A 21,351-nucleotide genomic window follows, 5' to 3' on the forward strand; every position below is an offset into this window, starting at 1 on the left:
TTAAATTGATCAAACCGAGAGTGAGAAACAAACGGTGATAAATAAATACGACCTTTGAAACTCCACGTGGCATCATTGAACCCTGGATGATAGAAAAGATAACAAATCTTGTATTCGCCCCATATTTGAAAATTCTCTTCATTTTCTTTCTTTTGCAGACATAGGCCGGCGGAATACAAAAATTGGGGTTATCTTTTCTGATCTTGTTTTAAATGGATCTTCCAAAACGGCGTTTATGTCTAAGCTACCTGTAATCACACTGGAATCTAAATCCTTCTTTCTTGTTTTACTTTTATGATGATGATTTTGTCTAATAATTTACTATCATTTGTAGCTGTAACTTGTCTTATTGAGTATGATCTTTGGATTTAAATTTGTTTTTTTAAATGTTGTAGGTTATATAATCTCCATTTGCAATTGTTCTTAGAACTCTACACCCATAGAAGAAATTCTATTTCACCCTTAACTTTGGGATTGGAGAAGAATGGAAAGGTTGTCGTAGCTGCGAACTATCTTCGAAGTAGATTCATTTCTCTCTGGTCGACAGCTTTCTTAAAAGTGAGTTGAGATTCATTTCCCAGTAATGGATAGTTAATGTTTTATCTGTATAAGTTAAAGACTTTCAAGTGTTTGCACATTGAACTGACTGAGGGTTTTTGACTTGCAGTAATGGATAGTTAATGTTTTATCTGTGTAAGTTTTAGTCCTTAGGTCAGTTTACAGATACAAGTTTGTTACATGTAATTAGATACACGTTCTTATGCGCTCTTTATTATGTGTAGGTTAATTGAGAGATTAACACAATTTTGAGCGAAAAGAAAGCTGATTAAGAATTAGATTGAAGATTGTAATATTGTAAACTCGTGTACTTTATCTGCTTATCTATAATTCATATGGAGCTTCTTCATTTACAGAATCTTTATCAACGGGAAGCTAAAAGGAGCTCGAAATGGATGAGAAGTCAGTTTCCCTTCAAGCTGTTAATCGGGAGGCTGTTGATCTGGTACACAATTTCTTGAGTGCTTGGCTTTATCTCTTTTTGCAATTTGTGGTAGTAGACTTCGTATTGGCCTTTATTGTTTTGGACCTTTTTACGATGCACTGTTCGACTTTCTAGTCTTTGAGTTGATCGGGAGAACTATTATTGAGGGGATAACATGATAGATGCGGAATTTTAGTTTTCAGTCATTAGATTTAGCTGCAATCTGATCAAGCAATTTATCATTTTCTTGTATCAGCATCATCAACTAAATTATCATCCGTATTTCGATCTTTCATACTTACGTGAGTACTTTTTCAGGAGAACATCGATCTCGAAGGAGTTTCTGAAAATCTTAAATGCACACGAGAAGGGCTGAGTTCTGAAGCAGTTGAAGAGCGTTTGAAACTGTTCGGATACAACAAGCTTGAAGAGAATAAGGTTTTTTATCATGGTTGAACTATCCTAATGATTTGAAATATATAATTGCGCATTTACTTACTTTTTTGTAATTTAATTTTGAAGGAAAGTAAAATATTGAAGTTCTTGGGGTTTATGTGGAACCCTCTATCATGGGTCATGGAAGCCGCAGCAATTATGGCTGTTGCTCTTACACAACCAGGGGTAATCTATAAGCTTTAAGCTATATTTCATTTCTGAAGTTTTTTTAATCATAAAGTTACAATATATATTTCTTAACTGTGTTGACAACACTTCAATTGTTAGCACAAACCTGCCGATTACCATGATTTTGCTGGTATCATGGTGCTACTTATTGTCAATTCTACCATCAGCTTTATTGAGGAAAACAATGCTGGTAATGCTGCTGCAGCTCTTATGGCTAGATTGGCTCCAAAAGCGAAGGTTCGTTTCATGAAGCTTCGTTTTGCATAAACTACTTTATTAAGCCTCCTCTTTTCACTGACAAATGCTTATCAATTCCTTTTCCTCTGTTCTTTCTGCCATGCAAAAATTTGCAATTTTTCTTTTCAATTTTCACCTTTTCCGCCAGGTCCTACGTGATGGGAAATGGAACGAGGAAGACGCTGTGGTGTTGGTTCCTGGAGACATAGTTAGTATTAAACTCGGAGACATTATTCCTGCAGATGCCCGGCTTCTTGAAGGGGATCCCTTAAAAATCGATCAGGTCTGTCACTTATTCTGAGGGATTTAATTATGTGCGTGTGCACAGAAGTTTTATCCAAACTAAAACTGCATTAATTAGCCAAATCAAGGGCTTGGTGTTATACTTAATACATCTCATATTTGATAAAAGTCATGAAATAACATTGTCTGATTCGACCTTACTGAGTTGACTATTTTTGATTGTACTTGCAGTCTGCTCTTACTGGAGAATCACTTCCAGTGACCAAGAATCCTGGTGACGGGGTTTACTCTGGTTCAACATGTAAGCAAGGTGAAATAGAGGCCGTGGTTATTGCAACAGGAGTTCATACATTCTTTGGGAAAGCAGCACATCTTGTGGAAAACACTACACATATTGGGCATTTCCAAAAGGTTCATCTTAGAACTAATTTTCAGAATAAAATCTGACTTTGTTTCTTGTAGGTTTCTAAGTATCATTTTTTGTCCTTCTAAGCAAGCCTAAATTTATAAGAGCTCGTGATTCACATTTACAGAAGCAGTATTTCACCTTTTCAGGTTTTAACATCTATTGGGAACTTTTGCATTTGCTCAATTGCTATCGGGATGCTAATTGAAATAATCGTTATATGGGGGATTCAAAAGAGATCATATCGTGCTGGTATTGACAGTCTCCTTGTGCTACTCATTGGTGGGATCCCAATTGCAATGCCCACCGTTCTTTCTGTAACCATGGCCATTGGTTCCCACCGCTTATCTCAGCAGGTTTGTACAGGAACTAGTGGACAGTGGAGTACTACAAGAAAGTTATGTAATCACTTTTGACTGAACTGAAAAGCTCACAAGTGCCAATTAACTCTGTTGGTGGAGTACGTGTGGATGACAGCTTAGAACAGCGTCAATCCCCGCCAATGTAGGAGTTCGCTGATATCTTTTAAAAGCATTTATAAATTGAAGGGTACTCATAAATTAATCTGCTTTTCTTTTCTTCTCTACACAGGGAGCCATAACAAAGAGAATGACTGCTATTGAGGAAATGGCTGGAATGGACGTGCTATGCAGTGATAAGACTGGTACATTGACTCTTAACAAGCTGACGGTGGACAAGTCTATGATTGAGGTTACACTTCCTCTTCATTGTTTATCACATCATATTACCTGATTCTAGCACCTGGCAAATAAAAAATATACCCTCTAAGATGTGTCCGGTAACAACATCACCTTCTTCAGATATGTAGATTATTACCAAACGACGTTTCATATATTACAAATTCTGCTCGACTTATATTCAAGTGTTTTAAAAACTCATTTGTGGATCTCTGGTCGGATGCTTGAGCGAAATGGTGATAAATGTGGCAGACGGTAAAGCTGCAAATAGTTACATACTTATATCTAATGGTTTCACGTACATTTTAGGTTTTCTCGAAAGGTGTTGACAAGGATATGGTTGTCCTGATGGCTGCTAGAGCTTCGAGATTGGAGAACCAAGATGCTATTGATACTGCAATTGTATCAATGTTGGCAGACCCAAAAGAGGTATGGACGCTACTTAAGTTGAGCAGAGAGTAGAAATCTTTGGTGTTGTCCCTGATTCTTGTGGTGACTTTCTCTATTTTCCATATGAACCCATTGATATGAGATGCATTAATTTTAGACATATTTTTTCTCCTGCAAAAACTCCTAGCAGGTAACTTACACATTTTATGAGTTATTTTGAAGGCACGGGCAGGGATCAAAGAACTTCACTTCCTCCCATTCAATCCAACTGATAAAAGGACAGCACTAACGTACACAGACAAAGCTGGTAAAATGCACAGAGTGAGCAAAGGTGCACCTGAGCAGGTACAAAACTTCCCATCTCGAGGTTTTGAAATGTGAAGATTTCCCATTAAACTTCTAGAACATGTCAGTTGATTTGCTCTTTCCCACTGTAGATTCTAAATCTAGCATGTAACAAATCAGAGATTGAAAAGAAGGTCCATGCAATAATTGATAAATTTGCTGAACGTGGACTTCGGTCACTTGGGATTGCTCGACAGGTAAATAGCCTTTTATTCGCCTCACACCGTCTCCTCAAATTAATTTGACCATATGAACATCTTGTTTCTTAGGAAGTACCTGCTGGTAGTAAAGACAGTCCTGGTGGCCCCTGGGAATTTGTTGCTCTTCTCCCGCTGTTCGATCCTCCTCGACATGATAGTGCTGAAACTATTAGAAGAGCTTTGGATCTTGGAGTTAGTGTAAAGATGATTACAGGTCTGAATAATTACCTAACTGGACGTGCTTTCGTCCACCAAAAACTTCGTTGTGTGGATTTTATTCTAGTTGGTCCTCACCTATATGTATGTATTTCGTAACTCATATTTGAATGGGTATTCTTGTTCAAATGACCAAGATGGGAACCCCACTGACACACAGTTATGGTTCATTCAGTCCTTGATGTGACTGAATTTTTGTGGACTTTGCAGGTGACCAATTGGCGATTGCGAAGGAAACAGGGAGACGGCTTGGCATGGGAACTAACATGTATCCGTCATCAGCTCTGCTTGGTGACAATAAAGATGAGTCAGTTGCAGCTATACCGATTGACGAACTCATTGAGAAGGCTGATGGTTTCGCTGGGGTCTTTCCTGGTATACTAGTCCTCTTGTTATGTTCTTTCCTGCAGTGCAACTTGGATGTTAGTTCTTATCCTATTTTTCTTCTTCCAGAGCATAAGTATGAGATTGTCAGAAAACTACAAGATCTGAAACACATTTGTGGAATGACGGCTGATGGAGTCAATGATGCGCCAGCTTTGAAGAAGGCTGACATTGGTATCGCGGTGGCAGATTCCACAGATGCTGCTCGAAGTGCTTCTGACATTGTTCTTACGGAGCCCGGGCTAAGTGTAATTATTAGTGCAGTTCTAACAAGTCGTGCAATCTTCCAGAGGATGAAAAATTATACGGTAAATGGGCAGATTTAGATTTTGTATTAAAGAAAGTGTATCTATTTTGTATAATTAATTGAATCACTAAATATTTGAAATTTTCTTTTGGGCAGATATATGCCGTATCTATCACTATACGTATCGTGGTAAGTTTCTATCTGAAGTACATAAGTAAGGAAGCTGTTCTAAATTTGTTAGGCTAACCCATTGCTTATTATTAAGGTCTTTTTGCTTTGTGTAATAGTTGGGATTCATGCTATTGAACATACTGTGGAGATTCGATTTTCCACCATTCATGGTTCTTGTCATTGCAATTCTTAATGATGGTGAGCATTGCTAATGCCTTCAACTATGTTTGGAATTATCTGAAGCTCTTTTTCCTGTGTTTTATTTGGTGAATTGTTTCCAGGTACTATAATGACAATATCCAAAGACAGAGTTAAGCCTTCTCCATTACCCGACAGTTGGAAGCTTAGTGAAATTTTTGCAACTGGAGTTGTCATTGGTGCATATCTGGCTCTAATGACCGTCATTTTTTTCTACCTAGCTTATGAGACTAGCTTCTTCGCGGTAAAATATACTTCCTGTTTCATACTTTCTTCTTCCGCTTGGTCTAACTGGTGCAGTAACCTTCTCATAGTGAAATTACAGTAGTGACTCACATATTGGCATAACCCTATATGTTATTCATGTTCACGACATTTTAGTGTTAATATGTCTACTGCAGCATTGATTGCAAAGTGGTTAGTCCTAATGCTAATCATATCTCGATTACCTCTATTTTCAGAAAAGTTTCAATGTGACAGACTTCAACAAACACCGCTTTGATACAACTATTAAGGAGCAAGCTGATCCAATCAACCAAATGCTGGCTTCCGCAGTATATCTTCAAGTCAGCACCATTAGCCAGGCTTTGATCTTCGTTACTCGTTCCAGGGGCTGGTCTTTTACTGAACGACCTGGTTTTCTGCTTTGTGTTGCCTTCCTCATTGCTCAACTGGTAAATTTCGTGCTAGTCTTCCGCTTTGTTTCTTTTTGCTTTACTGTAATTAATAAACATAATTTTCAGGTTATTGTCTTGCAAACAGCAGATAAATTAGTTACATCTAAATAATCTAGTACACATTCTGTCTTACGAATATCTCCAGAAGTTCTAATTCGGTTGTAGGTTTTGTGGAATTTACACTGAACAGAAATGCCTTGTATTTCTGCAGGTTGCTACTGTAATATCCACTACTGTTACCTGGGAAATTGCTGGGATAAGAAAGATCGGTTGGGGTTGGACAGGTGTTATTTGGCTATACACTTTTCTGACTTACTTTCTGCTTGACCCTATCAAATTTGGTGTCGCTATGCACTCAGTGGAGAAGCTTGGGATTTGATGGTTAATCAGAGGGTTTGTGAAACTAAAACTCTTCTCTTTTCTCTTATAATTTTACTGTACCTTGCCTGAGAAATATGACTCTACCTTATGAACCGTTATATGGACCACATTCTTTCCCACATGACATGGTAGCTGATTCCTAAACATCTCAGTCGCTAAAGTGGAGCATTTGTATTCCAAAATGCAGTCCTATTCTAATGACTTTACATCCGTCCAGCAAAATCAGCTGACGTGGAATGTAAACTTTAGTTTTCATGTCATATGGTAAAACAAAATGAGGTCTGCAATAGCAGTGAGTTGCGTAGCGTAAATTTAGTCTATTTCTAATTATCGCCCCTTTAATTGTCACCCATTATTTCCCCATAGACGGCATTCACAAACCGAAAGGACTTCGGTAAGGAAGCTAGGGAGGCAAAATGGGCTACAGAGCAGAGGACACTCCACGGTCTGAAGTCTGGAGAAGCAAAGCTGTTCTTAGACCGACACCACACCTTTAGAGACATTAATCAAATGGCCGAGGAAGCTAAAAGACGTGCAGAAATTGCAAGGTTAGTATTCAAAACCTTCTTCTCACTAAATATGTTCACTGCACATAACAGCATTTTTCAGTTGCTCATTCTAAACACGGGGATTTGAAAAAGTAGGAATTACCTATAGATCCTATTATAGTGTTCTTAGTTAGTGGCAGGTCCACCCACTAAAGCCCAATAACCAGAGGTCCATAATTAAAAGAAAGAAGAAAAATGGACCCAATTTTTTATCACTTGGTCCTGTACACGTGCGAAACTAGGAAAATATTTTCGATAAATGTCTGGATTACCCTTCATACATAATAACGATAAGACTAAATCAGTCACCGAGATTTTCATTTTTATTTTCATTTTTATTTTCATTTTCTCTTTCCACGACTCCAGCTCTGCGTTGAAGATCGAAGAAACTCCATTTGAAAGCATCACCGACGAGTTTTATTGAATGAATCATCAATAAAATCCAACAAACAAGATAAGTTTCATCTATTTTGATTGTTTAATTCGGTCGTAATCCTTGATTTATCAGTTTGGATAAGAATTTACAGAAAAATCTATGGTTTCAAAAACCCTAATAGCACTAAATTCACTTTGAATTCCTAACTCGATTCACAATTAGTTTTTAGATCTGTAATCTCATTTCCTTTCTCGGTGATTTTAGCTAAAGATTGGTTGTATAGATCTGAGTTGTTGATGTTTGATTGTAGATCCGTGGTTGCAGGATCCGGTAGTACATATATGTCGTACTGATGGTATTATAATTGTTGTATATGTTTAAGATGTGTAAAATCCATCTCTTTGTTTTGAATTTTTCTTGTTTATGAATCTGTTTTTGTAATTGATATTATTTTGATTGGGTGGATTGTCAATTTGAGATAATTTTCCGTTTTTGGTAGATTATTTTTTTTCCCAGTTAAAATCATACTTTTTCTTGTTGTTTTAATTTCATAATCAGGAATACATATGTGATGTACTGAATATAATACGGTCGTTGTATGTCTATAAAATGTGTAACATCTAAATTTTGTGTTTATGTGTGTGCTTTGTGTAAAAAAAAATAAGTATCAGTTTGATAATCTAATGAATCAGCATTGGTATATGTCTTTCTTTTAATTTGGTGCAAGCCTTTGTCGTTGGATTCATGCTCTGTTCTTATTCGGATCTAGAGACTAACATAATTCAGGTAGGTAGCTCTTAAGTTTTTTATTCTGATTATTCTTTTATAGTTGATTCTATTTTCAGTTGGTTTTGGGTGTGATCCAGCAGTGCATATATGATGTACTGTTTATATCAGTATGCTATATATGTAGTGCTGCAAAAGAATCCAGCAGTGCATATATGGCGTACTGAAAAAGAATTGTTTTGCTTTTGTTATATTCATTACTTGTTTTGATATGCAATTGATTTTTAGTTTTTGAATCCGTCTAGTGGATATAGGTCGAAGAAGAATGATTTGTCTGTTGGTAGTTTAGTTCGGGTTAGGCGTAGGAATGGATCGTGGTGGCCGTGGCGTATAATGGGATTTCCTGAATTTCCTGATGCGTCCTTTCTCTGAAGGATCAAACTCCGGTGAAGTTCTTGGGACGATATAATGCAAACATGTAAGTGTTTCGATATTCTTGTTTATGTAATCTTGTTTAGTATGAAGTGTGTTTTAATGGGTGTGCATAATGTATGTACTGCATTCTCATGCATTTTTAGTGTGTTTTGATGAGAGTGTGTAATGCATGTATTGCATTCTCATGCATTTTTAGTGAGTTTGATGGAGTCCATAATGAATGTACTGTATTATTCCCAGATAAGTATTGTAGAAGGTTTTTGCAGCTTCATTTGGTATAATTTGGCAGTGCGTATATGCTGCACTGCTGAAAATTCAGTTTATATACGCTACACTGACGAGAAATCAGTGTATAAATGTTGCACTCTGTAAAAATCACAGTCTACACTTCATAGAACATTACAATAGCTGCTGGTTTTTTGCTCCATAATTATTATTCTGCACTAAGCATAACCAAGTAATCCGCTTGGAGTTTTTATACATTTTTTGATCATCTCAGTTGGTCACTTAGCAGGGGGCTCAACAAGACGTGCTAGTTGATATGGTTGCATAAAGTCATTGTTACAAGCAGAGATTGGTACACCTTATCAACACAACTACGTAAGACTCTTGCTTAAGTTTCTTTTTTCGCATAGAGGAATACTAAAAAAAAGAACTAATAAATAGTTTATCTCCTTGCTATACCTTTTTCTCTTAGTATACCAGCACCGTCGTCTATCCGCTGGACAACCCATAACGATTTTAGTTTCAATTTTTAAGTATATTCACTCTATAATTACCCAAGTTGGACTAAGTGAAGTATTGTTCATTATGGGGACATTGACAGGATCCTGTACATATTTTTCTTAACATTAAATCCGTGTTATTATGTTTAAAATCCACTGAAAATATGAGTGCATCCAATATGTATTGATAGTTGTGAAACGAATTCTTGCCTTTCTTAGCATTACACATAGGTTTAGATAGAATTAGTTGTGTTTTGTAACGCAATCACTGTCATGGTGTGAAAGGAAGAATTTTGTTTCTTAGCATTATCCATTGGTTATAAGATCTTTTTGGGTTGGTAATGGAATTGGCTTATTAAGCAGTTTATGTGTCGGTTCGAGAACGATTTTTTTTTTGGATTATACAGTATGAATTGAGTTTATTCAAGGATGATTTTTGTAGATGTAAAACATGAACTGAGTGTAGGTATACTGTCAATAAATTGGGTGTATAAGTACTGTCAAGAAAATAGTTATTTGTTGCCTTCGAAAAAGAAAGGACCGAATAAATTGAGTGCAGATGTACTGTCAAGAAATTGAGTACATCATTTATAGACTGGAAAACATTTTTGCAGGATTGTTACTCTTCGTTAGTTGGTATGGTTTGCTAAACGCCTACACGTCTTAAGAGTTTTCATTGGTAATGGGTGATAAGTGCCTTAAATACATCTTTTGAATGTCAATTTTTTATGCTTTTGTTAGTTATTTCTCTTGTATTTTTGTATATTACGTTTGTTTTATTTTGCAGGCATTTTGGAGTCATGTTACATAAAAGAAGAGGAGAAGAGGCATAATTCATCATTTTGGCTACGCTAGGTGCTAATGGATTTGAAGCCAAGGCAGTCACACTTATTAATCGGGGTAGCCACCTGCTGTGATAAGGGCCAGTCTTATACGCAACAACAACAAAGCTAGGTCCTAATACACTCGACCAGTTCCGCTCATTTCATCTCAGTCTACAACCAAAATACGAAGAGCTACTGCCAAGAGTTCACCGTTGTCCAACAAAGTCGACCAGCAGCTAGTCACGGTTCTTGTGGTCGTGTTTGAGGAGGAAATGCGTGATCCAGAAGCTCATAACAACACGACAAAGTGAGAGATTAATACCGAGAAACCAGTTGGGAAAGAGTTGTTGTCTGTCATTGATTGGAATAAAGATCAAGGGAGATCAGGACTGGGATCTCGAAGCTGAGAAGGAAATAAAGATTGGGTATTCAATTTTGGAGAGTTTGGTTTGATTTTGAAGTCGTTTTGCTGCCAAGAGAAGGCAGTGAAGAGAAGACAAGTTGCTGCCGTTATGATGATAAGTGATGATGAATGTTTCTGATTTTTGAATGAATTAGAAATGTGGATGCTTGTGTAATTTAATTATTGTCGCAGGGAAGGAGATTGAAAGAGTTTAGGATTCAACATCAAGCTCAGAACTGTATATAAGCAAACTGCACACAGGTTGTTTGTAGAAAGGCCGGAAAGAGCATTTCTTCACATTTTCAAGATCAGCTGCGACCAGCTTAGTATGTCAGATGTAGGAGATGTTAAAAATGCAGACAAGGGATTGTGCAACCAGTATTCACAAATCCAAGTAAGTCTTTTGCAGTTATCAGCCATGGTGACATTGGTTGTACGAGGGTTCGACCAGACTTTCGACAAGAGTTTGAGGCGAGTAATCAGTGAAGAGGGCAACGGTTCTTCCCAAGTATTGTGTAGCTGCTAGTCTTGGCTCGAGGCTGTGCACAAGGTCTGTCTGGCAAAGGCAAAAGCTTGATTTAGAACTTGAGATAAACATGGAAACATTGGTCGAATATTCAAAGATTGGGTTTGTAAAACTCGGACGAAAAACCAGTTAAGAGAGTGAAGCTTCTTGCCGTTGATTTTGGTAGTTAACAGTGCAAAAGATATGTACTCGAATTTATAAGTATATAAGCTATGTGTACTCAAATTTGTAAGCAGTGCAGCGGATATGTACTCAATATAATAAGGGTGTAGACACTCACATGTTTGGTAGTAGAGGGTATTATGGTCATTTCAATATTTTCAATTAATTTTGGACCTCCAGATAAAAGAAAATTCCGGTTGGACCCTACTATAAATAACTATATGGGCCCAGGATCAACCAAAAAAATTTCCAAAAGAAAAATTAGCACGATACCTCCATGATTTAAGAAAGGAAAGTTGATTGTCTTGTGACAACGATCCTATGAAGTTGTTATTACTACGCATTATTAGTACTTTAGTTGCTTTTCTTTCTTTCTTTGATACAGGATGAGGGAAATTCACACACTTAAAGGCAAGGTTGAATCCAATGCCAAGCTCAGGGGATTGGATATCGATTCAATCCACTCTCATTACACGCTCTGATAATGCCCATATTTATCAACTCGTTTTTCCACTTCTTTTCTTTTTCTTTATTATTTTTGTGTGTGTATGTTTTTGTGTTCCTCTTTCTTTCTTTTTTGGGGTTTATAGTTCTGTGTTTCCCCTTTCTGTGGATGATTCCATATAATCTCAGTTGTTTTATCACTTGATAAAAACTTCCATAAAGTGCTTCTCATTGGTTCTATTGAATCTATTTTGATAAATTGAGCGAAATTGAGCTGTTGAATACCCGTTCAAAATCGCAAGGCTTTGTTGCTCTGGGATGTCAAACCAGACTTCTTTCCTTGTCAACTCTATCTTTTGATGTACTCTAAACCAGTCCACCATCTGAACCATGGCGTAAATACATTTTACTTTTGACATGGTTAACAATGAAATGCAATTACATCTCCTGGTCCCCCAAAAGAAAACAAGCTCTAGAAAGACCCAACTTAAATATAATTCCTTACCAGATCACAAAGGCAAAACTATACTTGCAAGACAGATGGCCTTCCATCAAGAGCCTCATTACACAAGAGACAAGTAGCATCAGAGATGACACCCCACAACAAGAGCCTACTTCTAGTCCTCAATCTCTTATGTAAAGCTAACCAGCGAATAGAAGAATGCCTGGGATCAGCCCCTTAAATCAAACCACTTTAGACCAACCAGTATCATGATATGATTGAGCATTGGAAAACTAGGTGTCCTTGAAAACGCAGTGGATACCAAATACACCAAACTTTTTTGTTTGGAAAACTGTATAGACAAAGCTTAATACAATAGCAAGCAGACCAACTGAATGATCCTTCACAATATGTATAGAGTTTATATCTCAACCTTTACTCAATCAGTATGTGTATAGACACAGGGTCCATGAACCTGATTGTTAAGCAAAGTACTTGGACGATCTCAAAAATCAATATCCAAGATCAATCTAGTCGTATCCAAATAATCCAATCTATCTTTCAAGATACCAAGTCTACAAGAAACAAGTCTCATAAAGCGGACGTATCTACTTAGATTGAATATGTACAAACCTGTGCAGATACAATTATAAAGATAAACAATGTAATTTGGAAAAGGAAAAACACAAGACACCAAAAAATTTGGTAACAAGTAAACCGCAATAGCAGAAAAATCTCGGGACCTCGTCCAGATGTGAACACCACACTGTATTAAGCCACTACAGACACTAGCCTACTATCAGACTTCGGACTGGAATGTAGTTGAGACCGAATCCACCCTCCAAGCGATTCCTTTACAGTCGAACTCCTTGTGTCTCTTGAACCTCGCAAGGCTTTATGCACTTGATTTCCTTAACTGACGTCTTTTACAACCTAAGAGTTGCTTCAGCCGCAGTGAAGACTTTTGATACCAATATGGCTCTAACATATAAGTTTATTTGATTTCTGTTTAGATCAAAGATCAAGGTGTGGAAATCTGTTTGCAATAGACAAAGCTAGCAAACCTCACAAATCCGAATCTTACGACTCCCGAAGAGCAACCTAGATTCTTAACTACCTCTCAAGAACAATATTCAAAAGATCAACCAAGATCATTTTTCAGATATTTATCTTGAGGAATCAAAAATTCTGAGACGAAGATAACTTTAGGATTTCTATCTATCTTGCCTGAAAGAGATTACGAGAACCTCGATAACATAAAAGTAGGATCAGGATTCACGAATTATCAAGGTAAAGATAGTCGTACTTGGGTTCACGAATCCCCAAAGCATCTTTTAGTCGTAAACCTAATTATGTTTCTCAAAGGAAAACTAGGTCAATAGAGGACGACTCTAGAATCAACTAGGACGCAAAGTGTCAGGGATTGATTTTCCCGATTCAAAGAGCATCTCTATCTATAGTTTTTCCAATACCAAGAGTTGCTTAGAATTCAAGCTAAGATAACTTGAGAATCAAGCAAACTCTATTCTTGAAAAATACAATAGAAGAATATACACTTAGGTTCGGTTACTGAATCGTGTATAATGACCATTCGGTTTGGCAATTTGGCATAAAAACTAAAAGAAACTTGATATTCATTTAACACTTAAGAGTTTAATCATGATGCATACATATAAGTGTCTAAGTGACTAATGAAGTCTTAGAAGTGTTTAAGAGAGTTCTAGTAATGCTAAACATATAATGAAAATAAGTCTTTGAGCATTTACTAAAATATAAATTGAGACAGTTGGTAGCATGGTTTGCCAATCGTATGGCTTGTTCATGAGTCAAGGTGCAACACTTCGTGAACCAGGTTCGCCAACCCTACAAGACTATCGAATTCAGTTGACAATGGTTTGTGAACAGGGTTCGCCAAATGCTAGCCTATTATTCCAACTTTGAAAATTCAGTTCACCATGGTTCGCTAACCGGTTTCGTGAACTGTTTCCAACTGAACTTACGGTTTGCGAGTACTGGTTCGCCAACCTTTCTACATTTCTGAAACTCATATATCTATGGTTTGCAAACTGGTTTGCAGACCTAACCTGAGTAGAAATATCAGTAAGTTCAATATTTCTCTTTTATGTTGTTTGAAACATTCACAAATGATAAAATCATTTGCATGATGAGCAATTTTCAATTGATCCACAAATTAATTCATAGAACTAATATTTTTAAGGACCGTTGAACATCTTTGCTTAGAATCATATTTCGAAATTTTTCACAAGACAAGCTTGACTCGAAACTTCTTCTTTGTAAATCTACTAGAAGTCATACAACATAGTCTCAATTGATAGAATGATGAGATAGTAAGTAAAATAAATGGTTCAGTCTTCACATACCTGATACAGAAGTTCCCCAAATGTCTTAACGATCTTCAGTCTTCAAGGGTGATGTCTGATACTCAACTACAAATTCTAACCTAGTCCGAGACTTGACTTAGTAGACTATAAATCAAGATATAATTTTGATCATCTAACATTGACAACCATCTTGAGATAGCAACACTTGTGGGTTCAACCGAGCAATGATCTAACAATCTTCCCCTTTGTCAATTTTAGTGACTAACATATGTATACAAAAATAAATAAACTTTTCAGCTTAATCCACTATGCTTGATTTCCTTGGTTCTTCAACACACGTCTTGAATCCTTCGTACTTCAAGTTCTTCTAATGTTTTGCATGTGTTCATTCATCATTTTATTGTTGAAGAAACTTCTGAGAAAACTCAAAAAGATCAATGATAGAATGAGGTAATCACTCTACTCTCATTGGTTGTTATAAAGAAATATAGTATTGTTACCTTCCTCCAATATTCAATTGTACCACAATTTTGAGGCAATATTATGGTGATATGTTCTCCCCCTTAATCAATACATACTACTTTTTCAAAATAGGTAAAACCTACAAATAATAATTCACTCCCCTTAATTGCATGATGCTCCGTAAAACCATATATAATATATTAATATACTACTTAATAATTCTCCCCTTTTTGTCAACAAAATTGGCAAAGGTGGAAAATCGGGATAATCATGAATTAATCAAAAGAGTTTCAATACTAGATAACACATACCAACCTTCAGTTTAGACGATTTCAACCAATAAATCTCGGTTAGCGACAAGGAGACATAAGGCGCAAGCATCCCCTACAATTCCACATCCTCTCTTCCGACATAGATATTACCATTAGACATAAGTTCAAAAGAAGTCTCCCCCATTAAATTTTATCCCTGGAAGAACAACACGAGGGACCTTACTCTAGTCACAAGAGAATAATTTTCTTTGGACTTTGAATTTAAATCCCCATCCACGAACAAAGAAGTTAAAAATAGGGATATTAATGTTATAGGCATTAACAAAATTTTCGTGAAAATAATCGTCAACATAAACTATTCTCTACACCAGTTACGAACAAGAAAATAATTAGTGTGATATGATTAAACATAAGAATTATAACTTCTCTAGCCATGTAGGAAAGTAGAGACTAAAGTTCACCACTTATTCCTTGGTGGTGACACAATCAATGAAGTAAGTCGATCCCTAAAGAACATCTTACGAAATCCTGTAGCAGTTTATTCACAAAAGTGTAATCGTATGCAATTCTCAAAATATTTTACTCATTTTTTGCAAGAGTGAAAGAGCTTAACCTATGAGAAAATATGATATATATGTTCTAATCACCAAAGAATGATAGCAAAGAACAAATCTCACAAAATAAGCAATACAAATATATGATCCATGAAGATTAGTTATTATGAGTCATCTTCCAAAATAAAATCTAATTAATAAACTTTAAACATGTAAGATGATAATATTTGGAATAGCTAATGTAACACATAAAAACTACTCCAAAAATTAGTGTTCCTCTTTAAGCAATAAGAACAAAATTCCTACAAGTAGTTAACTAGTAAAAAAAAAAACATTTATTTAGATACCACCAATGTCATCATCGGTTTTGAAACCTTCGAGTTTATCATCAACAACATCCACAAACTGTTTTGGAAAGATCTCTTCATTGAGTAGTTCATTAACATGCGGTTTCATGAGAACAAGGTCAGATGTAACCTTTTCCAACTCAGACCTTAGCATATCTTAACTTTTCAATGTTTCAACAAGCTTATCTCAAATTTTTTAAGAAAATCATAAATAATATTAGCAGAAATCATCTCTTTGTGTTCAACATCCTGATGATCATATGCAAAGTAACAATTGGCATTAGGATGATCCTCATAGCCATCAACTTCATCTTCAACCAAAGTTCTTTTCTTCTTCCCTTTTAACCAAATACCACTACTATTATTATCAAGAACTCCCTCCATGGTATTGCTAGAACTTGACATGAGAGACAAACTTGAATACAGAGAAGACCTTGAGAGAGAAACTCAACTCAAGTCTAAGGTATTTATTGGTGAACACCTAGGAGTTTTTCCAAGAATAGGGTCGGTTCGTGACCTCTAAATTTTGTAATTTTGAAAGAGTTCGAGATCCGAACTTACTTTACTCAAGAGTTTTTAACAAAACATGAAATTACTTATGGAGACATACTTTCTTCTTGTTCACATCTAAGAGTATTTCAAATGCATACATAAGCAATTTGTGAAAAGTTTCAAAAAACAATTTATAATTCTTGGAGCAAGATCAACAATATTGTAATGTCTTAGAAGCAAGCTCAACAATAAACTATTGGAATGTCTTAGAAAAACACAGTAATATGCAGTACCTTCTCTTAGAAAGAACCAAAAGAATTATGTCATATAGTAGAACTATTTGAAACAAACAGAACATTTGTTTACTTAAATCCTCACCTTACATGATTTTTAGAGATGGCGAGGACTACAGTTGATTTTTAGAGGGTCGAAAAGTTAGCACAATACCTCCATGATTTAAGATAGAAAGGTTGATTTTCTTGTGAGAATGATACTATGATATTATTATTACTATACATTATTATTAGTACTTGAATTGCTTTCTTTCTTTGATACAAGATGAGGGAAATTTAATCACTTAAAAGGCAAGGTTGAATTCAATGCCAAGCTCAAGGGATTAGATCATAAAGACAAAACTATACTTGTAAGACATATGGCCTTCCTCCTTAGGAGCCTCATTACACAAGAGACAAGTAGCATCAAAGATGACACCTCACTGCAAGAGCCTACTTCTAGTCCTCAATCTCTTATGTAAAGATAACCAGAATAAAATAATGTCTGGGATCATACCCTTAAATCAAACCAGTTTAAACCAACCAGTATCAGGTTATGATTGAGCTTTGGGATGTCATACCAGATTTCTTTCTCTAACAACTCATATTTAATGATGTACTCTAAACCAGTCTACCATTTGAAACATGGCGTAAAATTCATTTTACTTTTGAGATGGTTAACAATAATATATAATTGCAGCTCCTAGATCCAAAAAAGAAAAGAAACTCTAACAAACCCAACTTATATGTAATTCCTTAACAGATCACAGAGGCAAAACTATACTTGCAAGACATATGACCTTTCTCCTCGGGAGCCTCATTACACAAGAGACAAGTAGCATCAGAGATGACATCCCACTACAAGATCTTAATCTAGTCCTCAATCTCTTATGTGAAGCTAACCAGCGAATAAAAGAATGCCTGAGATCAATCCTTTAAATCAAACCAGTTTGGACCAACCGATATCGGGTTACGATTGAGTAATGGAAAACTAGGTATCCTTCATAGAGAAATCACCCTACTTACTAGCCTTCCAAACCAACTGTTATCCTTTTTAAAATCAAAATTAAATATTCTCAAACTCACCACATGCCGAAGAATCCAACCCAAGAATATTATGAACCACCCACCTGTCCTCGTGGAAAAAAATCAGCAACCAAATGCTTCCCATGGTTCACCATAAAATGAATAGTTTCCACAGGAACCATATCACAGAGCCTGCCCCTAGGATGCCAGAATCCAAAGAGGAAACTAGTATCCTTGCCTTTTCCAAGAATAGTATGTAAGAAAGGTTTCGCAATATCTCTGCGTTCAAGAATTCTTCTCCAAATCCATGAGCAATCTTGAGGTACATGTATACTCCAGAAGTCCTCGGTGGCTTGTGTGTTCCCCATTTGTCTCATCTTGTAACACGTGAGAAGGAGAGTAAAACCCATAAGGCGCAAGGAAGCTGACTGCCATCAAACAAACTGTAACTGATTTAATGAGTCATTCACAGTTTTACAGTCTGAACTAGTTCATACTTACACATGCATAGCTTAATCTTTGAAACAAGCATATGACTACTGGAAGGATCAACCGGGTAGCATTCCTCAATAACGCCATCTTCTGGCCCAGGACATCGTTGGAATTTCACCGTACAGACAATATCCTTTCCTGACATAAGATTTCATATATATATGTCTAAGGTTAGCTGCAGTGTTAGTGATTTCCAAATTCTTAATACCCAAACTCTCTTAGTAAAAGGAAAAAAAATCTGCATCCACCTGACTGGTCTACCCGTATCAGGACCATCCCATAAGAACATTTTAAACACATCATTCAGCTCATTAATAACTCTCCCAAGAAAAAACAAAGCAAGAGAACCAAAAGTATATCATACCTGTCAAAATAACGTTAATGAGTAACAATCTCCAAACATAAGCTAAAAACCTAGTCCTTCAAGACTTGCCCTTTTTAGAGACTTAAGCAATCAGATGCAAGCAAACAGAGGATAATATAGTATAAATCAAGGGATCCTCAAGATATCTCACAGGTAAAGTCCCTCAGAACAACCAAAACACTGAATAATACGAGGGGTGACATCATCGTGCACCCCAATGTGAAAAAGAGAAGTCCTAAACATACTTACCTCCAAACTAGCGAAAGTACCAAAATCCAGTTGGACCTTATGCACAATGCAACGGCCCCTACAGAACCTTTGAGATACACAATGACATCATCATCAAAACGCAAATGATTCAGGCTAGTAGCCTTGCATTTGGGACAAACACATAAAACATTTTCCTTTACTTGTTGTTGCATGAGAGCACTAAAAAAACTCATGGAAATGACAATTAAATAAAAATACAAAGGACATCCTTGTATCAAACTTCTGCTTGCACCACAAAATCTATAAGGAGACCCATTTTTATTATTATAGTGTTAAAAGGGAAAATACATAACTTCACCCGTTGAAAAACTCAAGACGGGACCCAAACTTCACCAAAGCACCAGAGACAACCTCCCAACTAACATAACCATAGGCCTTGCACAAGTAAATCTTCAAGGCACACCTAGGAGATCCATTTAGCCTATAAAAATTACTTACAAGTTCATCATATTATCTTGAATGATCCTTCCAGAGACAAAATCCTACTGAATGGAACCAATTAGCACCCCCATGAAAAACTTCATCCTAATAGCCATTATCTTGGTAATCTACTTATAATGATTTTACATCATGAGATAGCCCTAAAATAACTCACCAGTATTGAAACATTTAGCCACAAAGGTAATAAAGGTGCTATTAACCTCCTTAAACAATTTTCCTTTATTAAAAATTTTAAAATATTAACAACAAATATCACCTACAATAGACCAAGTAGACTTAAAAAAGTTGTTAAAAAACCCATCAGAGCCAAGGGACTTACTAGAATGAAAGGTATACAATGCATAAACCACCTCCTCCACAGTGAATAGAGCAATAAATTTATCAGCATCATCCAAATGCATACCTTCTCAAACTGGATTTTCTGCAAGATCCACTCAGTATCACAACAAATAGAAGAATCACTGAACAAAACCTTCATAAAAATCTACACATTCAAAGGTAATGGCCTTATCATACTCTAACTTTTCCTCGAATCTAGCTTGTAAGATGAGAATATTATTTCTAATTATTCTCTCCTTTATGGAACTATAGAAAAACCTCATGTTGAAATCCCCCACCTATATCCATTAATCGTAGAATTTTGCTTAGCTAAAGAAGCATCCAATCTTGAAAATTTAGCATAAATACTAATAGCTTCCCTCCTAAAACTAACGATAAACTATATAAAGAATCAACCTACACTTGAGCCTAGAGAGATTCCATCACCTTCTTATCCTCAATAGCTTGCTTAGACATTTAAAAAAAAAACTTAATTTCCTAAGATCAATTTTTTCTTGAGCTTGGTAACCAGAACAACTATAGGATTTCCCCTAACACCTTTTCTCCAATCAATCTCGACCACCTTCAGGAAATCCGTAACTTTAGAAAGAAAGTTATAAAATATGAACAGAGGATGAGAATGAGCTCTCCCTTTAAACAGTCACTACACTAGGGATATGATCAGAAACACCATGTAGCAAGAACTCATCCATGAATTTTTGAAACTGAGTAATCCATTCAAAATTTATAAGAACTTTATCTATCTTAGCAATCCCACCAGTATTATCCACTTGCTAGTTGCACCAAGTATAAAAACTACCGAGTAGAAAAGGTCAAATACTTGAGCATTTTGACTACACTCACAAAAGTACTGAGAAAAAGTTACAATAGCTCTACTAAGTTTATCATTGTATAAACAAAAGAAACAACACACCACTTTAGAGGTGTAAAACGTGCCAGCCCGGCACAACCCAGCCCACAAAGTCACGTGCTTGGCGTGCTACGTGCTGTGCTGGGCTGTGCCAACAATTTAAACGTGCTGTGCTGGGCTTTGCTTTATTAGTCAAAAGCTCGGCACAACACATCCCACGGGCACATCCCATTTATTCACGTGCTGTGCCGTGCTGTTCTGTGTCAGCACACGTGCTATACGTAATATACCAAAAATATTATATATATTAAGATAAAAAACATAGGAAACCCACAAGTCTGATTGGTGAACCACCAGTCCAGCTTACAAGTTAGAAAGGAAATGAGGGTATACCCCATTAACTAAACAGGAAAAAAAAAGAAAAAAAAAACAGAGCAAATATTCAGCAGAGAACAAGCTCTATACATCCAAAATATGCCATTTCACCGGACTGAACAAAACCTTGTAGTTGTGGGGTAAGAGAAAACATCTGATAAATGTACATCCAAAATATAGCTTTACAAACTAACTGCATCCAAAATATAGCTTTACATAACTGCACATTCCAAGCATAGCTAATCAGCAACACAAAAAGTATTTGTAAGCTTTCATGGCTCTGCGAGATCCATGTCAAAAAAGTGGAATCACCTGTGAAGGAACATTTAGAATGAATTTAATCACAAAATAAAGTGAACAATGATTTATAATGTTGATGGAAAGAATTGTTCACATTTTCCCAATTCCAGTACTCTACAAAGTGTTTGTTACTTTAAGCTAGT

The 21,351-nt window shown here is 36.2% G+C and overlaps 1 long non-coding RNA gene and 1 pseudogene across 1 annotated transcript; both read left to right on the forward strand.

Moving 5' to 3' along the window:
* The first annotated feature begins 112 nt into the window (after positions 1 to 112).
* LOC113297155 lies at positions 113 to 11,606 on the forward strand (annotated as a pseudogene).
* On the forward strand, positions 8,134 to 11,280 carry LOC113297156. Its single transcript, XR_003333352.1, has 3 exons — positions 8,134 to 8,527; positions 8,999 to 9,084; positions 9,997 to 11,280. It is a non-coding gene; the product is annotated as an uncharacterized LOC113297156 (long non-coding RNA).
* Positions 11,607 to 21,351: the final 9,745 nt, after the last annotated feature.

This window comes from Papaver somniferum, chromosome 7, assembly GCF_003573695.1.
Source record: "Papaver somniferum cultivar HN1 chromosome 7, ASM357369v1, whole genome shotgun sequence".
NCBI classification, from domain to species: domain Eukaryota; kingdom Viridiplantae; phylum Streptophyta; class Magnoliopsida; order Ranunculales; family Papaveraceae; genus Papaver; species Papaver somniferum.